This window comes from Myotis davidii, unplaced genomic scaffold, assembly GCF_000327345.1.
Source record: "Myotis davidii unplaced genomic scaffold, ASM32734v1 scaffold1175, whole genome shotgun sequence".
NCBI classification, from domain to species: Eukaryota; Metazoa; Chordata; class Mammalia; order Chiroptera; family Vespertilionidae; genus Myotis; species Myotis davidii.
Genome location: NW_006286789.1, coordinates 20,724 through 28,935, shown reverse-complemented (window position 1 = coordinate 28,935; position 8,212 = coordinate 20,724).

Here is an 8,212-nt window from a genome sequence, read left to right as displayed (position 1 = left end):
GCATTGTTATTAACTTAATTAGGGTACTCCTAAGGCTTAGGAAGATCCACACTCAAGGGACCAAAGAGCTGCATGTGGCTCGCAAGCCACAGTTTGACGACCACAGCCCTAGAGTATCCAAAATTTCCATTTTTTTGTTCTAACTTTATAGAAATAATTCATACCGTTTTGAAATAAATAAAAATAAAGGAAAGCCATTCTCAATATCCTATATCTTAATTTATGATTTTACCTCCCAAGCACAAATAGGTGAGACATTTGTAATGCTTCATGTTGCGAATTTTGTGACTGTGTCTAAAGCTTCATATGCAAAACTTTTGATATGCATGCCCATGGCCTATTGCTGAGACCCCAAACTAGTTACATCAGAAATAGCCATGGCTTTAAGTGGAGAAAAGACACAAAATAAAAGCAGTGATCATGTATGTGCAGAACTCTGAAACATTCATAAGTTGAAATGATCATGGAAGGAGTTAGACCTGTTTTCTCAGCCTAGTGTTATCAGTGATGTTGGGATTCAGAAGGAGGTGAGTGAAAAGAATTCCTACCATAGCATTTCTCATAGGAAAGGAAACTTCAACCCTGAATGAAATCCCTCACTTCCAGCCTCCTTCTGCCCTTCCCTTGGGCGGCCACTGTGGTCAGAGGGTTCTGGGGTCTCTCACATACATATTATATCCTTAATGTATAATTTATTAATTCTGCCTTCAGACATATGATTTGGAAATATATTCATTAGGTTTATATTTTAATTTGTTCAATGAAACCTGTGATGAGACAAAAGACTTTAATTTTGACCAAGGTTAATGTAATAATATTTTCTTTAATAGGACTTGTTTTGGGTTATTTTAAAAAAGAACTCCCCAGAAAATGCTGAGCCTCCACTGTCCATGTGGATTAGCTACAGCAGCCACAGGGACTAGAGCAGGTTTTGGTACCAGAGGGGAGCACTTCCGGGAAACTACCCATAAGTCTGGACGTGACGGTGGAACTGGGTGAGGGGAGGAATCTGGCCTTGTTTTGAATCACATGACAGGAATATGCCTGATGTTCATGGACAGAGAGTTACTGGACATATGGGTTTAAAGCTTCCTCCAGTGAAGGCCCAGAAGGAAGAACAGGGCATGATAGAAACAGCTTGTGCTATCATAGGAAATACCTGAATAATGATGAACAGGAGTTTGCAAGAAATAGAAATGTTAAAGATCATGCAGATAGGGATCAACAGAAATAAGGAACGTGTCATTGCACATTGGTGGGAAGGGGACCCCTATTTCCTACATGCACATTCTCACAGTGTCTCTGCTGTAGAAGGTAACACATTCCCAGGTCCAGGGGATCCAGCACTTGGGCACCTTTAGGGTCATTACTCACATGGTTTCACCCTGAATCACTCAAGCTGCATAATTCATTTGGGTCCCATTTATGAAATCTCTCAACAGTGGCAACAAAGAGTGAACACTCCACACTGGAGGAGCCATGGTGATGGTGTGTCTTTTTGAGGAGCTATCATTTCACTGGACCAGGACCCTTTCTTAGTCAATTGTCATCATCTTAACCATAATCATCATCATCATCATCATCATCATCATCATCGCCATCATTACCACTTGCTTAGTTATAATCGTTCTACTCATTTTCAGTAGGCACGATGCTTGTCTACACAGAATGACTTTTTATAGGAAAAGAAAGCATGCATCTCCTATTTCGATGTCATTGGGAAATTAAAGTCCCAAAGATTCAGATTTATGTTGACACAAGGCCTTCTAAAATCTGTTGACCTTGTATAAACTACAGATTCTGGCCAAGACATTGGACCATAACCTCTTCCCCATTCTATTATCATCATCACCACCTCCATCACAGTCATCATCATGATTTTCTATATCATTCTCATCCTTATTTGCTTAATTACTATTCTTCTAATTTTCTGTAGACCTGGTGTTTGGACATACATAATGGCATTTTATGTAATTTTTTGCTCATTTTGTATAGTTGTTAAGTAAAATAGGTTGCCATACTCTATTTCATTTTTGACTCCTGACAACTGATGGCTTATTTTTGCCTCATCTCCATCTGCCACACACGAGAAATCAGATAAAAAAGTCATGGTTCTGCCATTAGATGTCATTGTGAGATTGAAACCACACAAACCCCTGGAAGCAGAATTCCTCCTCCTCCCCCATCAGCTCAACAACATAAATCTCCAAGCCAGTCTCCTTTCCTACCTCCATCAGAGCAGGTATGACTTGCTGAAGGGCCTTTCCTATGCTTTTCAGGGATTTCAACTATGTGCATAATAAACATTCCATGTCCCCTTGGGTGAGTGTTTATCATCAGTCTAGACATCTGCACCATGCTGCCCTGGTGTCACCTACTCTCAGTGCTATGGAGATGATAAGTCAATGACCTTCACAATCAGGGTCCTTCTTCTCTAGCTTTGGGGTCTCATGACTCTGGTACCCCTTGTCCAGCACACACATGTCCTGCTGGCTGCCTGGAACCCTGAGCTGTGTGGGGCTGAGCTGCACTGTTGAGTCAGCAGAGCTTCTGGTTAGAATTGGGGAACCTTTGTCAGAAGATATGATGTTTATTATTTGGGCAATAGATTGTCTGAAAGAGACTTTCAGTGGTTCTTCCACATGAAAAAGTTGTCTCTATTCACTACAGACTTTCTAACTCAGAGACATCAGAGATAAGCACAGAGTCAGGAATCCAGAGGTTCCCTGAGGGAAACTGTGACATGAAGGGGAAACCACACAGGAAGCCAGCCCAAACCTCCAACTGCACCTGCTGCTGGGATGGTCCTTGTGTTAAGGGACCCTGAAAGTGGTTCTTCCACATGAAAAAGTTGTCTCTATTCACTACAGACTTTCTAACTCAGAGACATCAGAGGTAAGCACAGAGTCAGGAATCCAGAGGTTCCCTGAGGGAAACTGTGACATGAAGGGGAAACCATACAGGAAGCCGGCCCAAACCTCCAACTGCACCTGCTGCTGGAATGGTCCTTGTGTTCAGGGACCCTGAACGCCCCCTGGTGGTCACAGCTCCTCCTGCAGGGAGGTTTGTGTGGGCTCACACTGACTTCCCCTCAGGATGTTTCTTGCACTGTAATACAAGGCCGCGTCCTTGGCTCTCAGGTTGTTCATTCGCAGTTACAGTGCATTCTTGGCGTTGTCTCTTGAAATGATGAATCAGCCCTTCACAGAGTCTGCATAGTATTTCTGACTTACATCATTCCATATAAGTGCCACCCACTCTAGCCCCTTCCCTGGAGTCTGACAGATCCAGTGCATGTCAGAGCTACTGAAGGTGAATCCAGAGGCTGCACAGGAGAGTCTCAGGGTCCCCCCAGACTGCACCAAGCCTCCCCCAGACTTAAGCAGCTGCACCTCACACTGGACACCTGCAAACACAAACACGTCCTGGTCAGGATAACACTCATACTTCCACTGTTTCCCTCCTCATGCCCACTCACATACTCAGTGTCTCTTGTTCTCCATAAATTACCTCTTAAAAGAGCCACAAGGAAAACTTAGCTGAGCCCAAACCTCATGGTGAGTGGTTTGTGTTCAGTCCTGTTCAAGGAATGGGAACACCTGGGATCCTAGGGCTGGGCTCCTGTCCCAGAGCTTCAGGCTCAGGGCTGGGCTGTTTTTTAATGAGCAAATAGGGCTCTATTTGCATATCCTCCTGCTATATAAGGAGTTCTGTGCCATGAAAGCATTTCAATAACAAAATACAGAATCATAAGGAGGTTTGAAGTTTTTCCAAGTTTCCACATCTGGTAAAAGTGAGCCCAGCATGTGGGATGTCCTCTCCCCACTGGACCCCACTGCTCCCCTGAACCATGGCAGAGCGGGACCTGCCCAGTGAGGGTACAGAATCCTGGTGTGAGATGAGAGCATGGATGAGCGTCTGGTGTTACCCTCTTTAGGGATGGAGACAAGCACAGACCTGGGAAAGTGACCACAGGGTTCAGGTCCTGTAAGGATGGACTCCTTGTACTCGGTGGGTGGTGCCTTTGGCCCTGAGGGTTTCTGGCTTCCTGACCTTCAAGGAGACAAAGAAGACAGAGTGTTGAGATGATGCTTTTCTGTCCCTGGGGCTCAGAGACACTGAGAAGCTGGAGAGATTCATGGAGCTGATGGAGAGACTGTGGGTTCCCCACAACCAGGCGTCCATTTACTGAGGGCTTCTATGCATAGGCAGCAATGGGAAACCTTAAGGATGTAATATAATTGAATAATTAGGGGGATAATATAAGCCAGGATACCTGTGGTCAGTGAGAATGCTAGGATTTAAGGCTCATTACTCATCTCTGAAACATACATCTTTGCAGTTTAAATTCATATTCAATGCCATGGTGATATGAGTTACATTGATCACAGGGCCTGGTCCTTGGCAAGTTTGGTTATTACAGTTCTGAGAGTTTGTTGTAAAAAGAGGACATCTCTGTGTTTGTATAGCGTTTAGATACTGGTTGGTAGTGACTGCATGTAATAAAAATATTTCAGAGTGTGGAGATGAAAACATGGACTCTACCAGCAGAGGAGCCCATAACCCACCTCCTCCTGTGGAACCAGGAGCTCAGTGGGTCCTGAGCGCCCCCTGGTGTCCTGAGAGCACGTTTTCTCCCCATTGACCTCCCCTTATCCAGCCTGCATGTGGGGTCCCTTCCAGCAGAGCACCATGGACCCTGCTGTCCAAAAGATGTGATTGGATTTGGGACTTTTCAGATGATGGCATTCAGATGAAATTGGACTTGGGTTCCTGCTTCCCTGAGTCAGCATTTGGGGGACGTTGGGATGCCTGTGGGGTGGATGTGAATATGTGAAAAGCTGAGGAGGCCGTGGTCCTCTGAAGCAGGCTTGCAGCCTGTGAATGTAGCATATTTGATTAATTTAGAGATCTTGAAATCCAACCATTTTGCAGGATAATCTGGGAGGTGGAGGGGATTAGACTCCAGGAGAACAAGAGCCTGATGTGACCAGGGATCTCAGGTGACCTAGTCCCGGCTGTGGAGGTGGAGGAGGAGGTTGAGGACAAGGGATGCAGTTCTAGAAGCAGGAAGAGACCAGGGCGTGGGCTCCCCTGTCTGAGAGACTGTTCGGGCGGCTGTCACAAAATGCCAATAGCTTGGAAGGTGATAGACCACAAACATGTAGGTCCCACAGTCCTGGAGGCAGGATGTTCTCGAGAAAGGTGTCAGCATGGTGCCTTCTGGATAGGGATGCTCTCCTGTGTTTCTTTTTAAAATATTTTTTAATTGATTTCAGAGAGGAAGGGAAAGGGAGTGAGAGATAGAAACATCAAGGATGAGAGAATCATCAATCAGCTGCCTCCTGCATGCTCCCGACTGGGGATGGAGCCCACAACCTGGGCATTTGCCCCTGACCAGAATCAAACCCAAGACTCTTCAATCAGCAGACTGATGCTCTATACACTGACCCACACCAGCCACAGCTCCTCCTATTTCTTATCTGACAACCTGGTGCAGGGTCCTCATGTGATGGGGAAGGAATGTGGGCCATCAGGACACTAGGAAGCAGAGAGGCCCTGGAAGTACTCCTGTGACCACATTAAGCTCAAATAGTGACTATACGCTTTAATAAAAGGTAAATTGCCATACTATGCAGGAAAATAATGATTGCTGCTTATCACGACCTGTGAGTGAATTTCCCATCCTCTCCTTAAGAAATTGCACAGTTAGATAGAAACATGTAAAATATTGGTTCTCTCCCATTGGGCACATGCAGAGGCCTGCTGTGTCCTCAGTGGAGAGCTGGTCAGCACGTGCAGATGAAGCAACTCTCAAAAGCCAGGAGAGAACCACAGGGAAGGACTCCAGGGAACATACCCAGGGCTCCCACTGGGCCAGAAGTCCTCCCCGTGATCACCAGCTGGAGGAGGAAAAGGAAACGCTCGTCCAGGAAGCCTCAGGTAGACACTGGGAGACACTTCACTCAGCAATCAGTAGCCCAATCAGAGCTTCCAAGCAGCAATCAGCAGGAGCTGAGGGTTGGAAACTTCTTAGCTGGAAACGAGAAGAAGACACATATAGTTACAGAATCAAACCATGTCAACACCTACGAGGGTAAAATTAGCAAAGCCCAGCTCACTGCCAAAGGCATAGGGAGAAGCGGCCCCATAACAAGGAGAGCAGTGACCCCTGGGAAGTGACTCAGGCACACCATGGTGAAGGGGTTGGTAGGGACTTTAACTGCTGAAACTACACAGCATGTGTACAGGTCACTAGAGGGAAATCTGAAGTGTGCAGGGGAGTCATGGATCTGCTTCATTCTCTCTTATTTTCACCTTAGCATTCAGACCCACCTCTCACCTCCTCCATCTTCACCCCAGCTGAATGCATGTCCAGCCCCACCCACTGCCATGCCCTGTCATTGTTGCCTTAGCTGACCCAACCAGGGTAGGTTTCCTGTCACTATTCCCTTGACAGGAAGTAGCCACAGCAGATGGTGGGGTCCAGGCTTCACTGAGGACCCTCCCTCTCTTTGTTCCCATCGATGGTTCTCCCCCACCAAGGGCCTGAGGCTGACAGGGGCCTCTGTCACCCTGAGGATGCCCCTTTTTCTGCTTGGGCTCTGTGTGGTGCTGGCTCTAGCCCAGTGTTCTCATGGCCATCCCTCCTGGCGTTACACTTCCTCCAAGGTGGTGATTCACAGGAAGGAGCTGCACCATGGCAAAGGCCTGCAGGCCCCAGGCTGGCTTTCCTACAGCCTGAGGTTTGGGGGCCAGAGACACATCCTCCACATGTGGCACAAGAGACTCTTTTGGCCTGGACAGCTGGTGATTAAGCTCAGGATGACCAGGGGGCCTTGCAGGTGGACTACCCCTTTTTCCCTCTTGACTGTTACTACCTCGGCTACCTGGAGGACGTCCCTCTCTCCATGGTCACCGTGGACACGTGTTATGGGGGCCTGGAAGGCATCATGAAGGTGCACGACCTTGCCTATGAAATCAAACCCCTCAAGGATTCCCAGAGGTTTGAGCACATTGTTTCTCAGATCGTAGCGACACCAACGCCACAGGACCCACGTCCAGGCTGGGACACAAGGCAGAGAGGCACCCCCTGTTCTCCAAAGTGAATGCCAGGGCAGCCTCTGGGGCTAGCAGTAAGCTCTATTTATGTTCCCACAGAGGGAACATGAAAGCCTGTCTCACGAGTTCCAATCCCATTATACTCTGTACACAAATATGTCAGAAAATATGCAATTCCTCGTATATCTAGGTAGTTTAATGGACTCCACATTCCGAGGTCTTGACATAAGATAGTACATCAGCATCATGGTCATTTATAATGTGAGAGATACTCGATGTGGAAACTCTGTAGGGGAAGGCAAAGAGCAGTGTGACTGTGGGTACTTCAAGGAGCGTTATAGCAACTCCTGCTGTAAAATCGACTGCCGCATCACACCTGGAAGCATTGATAACAGAGAAATATGCTGCACAAACTGCACCTACGCGCCCAGGGGGACGTTCTGCAGACCCATCCTGAACATCTGAGACCTTCTGGAGCCCTTCATTGGGAAGTAGATGAGGTGCCCGGGAAATTTTTATCTGCAAGATGGAACCCCGTACCCAGAGGATGGCTACTGTTGTCATGGAAATTGTATGGATCATTGTAATCACTGCAAAGAGATCTTTGGTGAAGGCTCCAGACATCTGCTACTGCATCAATAGAAAAGCGGACTGATTCAGAAACTGTAACTCAGAGACTTCAGAGGTAAGTGCAGAATCTGGATTCCAGAGAGGTTTCCTGAGTGAAACTGTGACATGAAAAAGACACCACACAGGAAACCAGCCCAAACCTCCAACTGCAACTGCTGCTGGGATGGTCCTTGTGTTCAGGGACCCTGTGTGCCCCCTGGTGGTCACAGCCTCTGCTGCAGGGAGGTTTGTGTCTGAGCTCACAATGATTTCCCCTCACTGTGTCTCCTGCACAGGAATACACCACCTTGTCCTCGGCTCAGGCTGTTCCTTTGCAGATACAGCACGATCTTGGTGTTGTCTCTGGAGATGGTGAATTGGCCCTTCACAGAGTCTGCATAGTATGTGGTACTTCCATCACTATTAATGTATGAGACCCATGCCAGCCCCTTCCCTAGAGTCTGTCAGACCCATTTCATCCTGTAGCTACTGAAGGTGAATCCAGAGGCTGCAAAGGAGAGCCTCAGAGACCCCCCCCCCC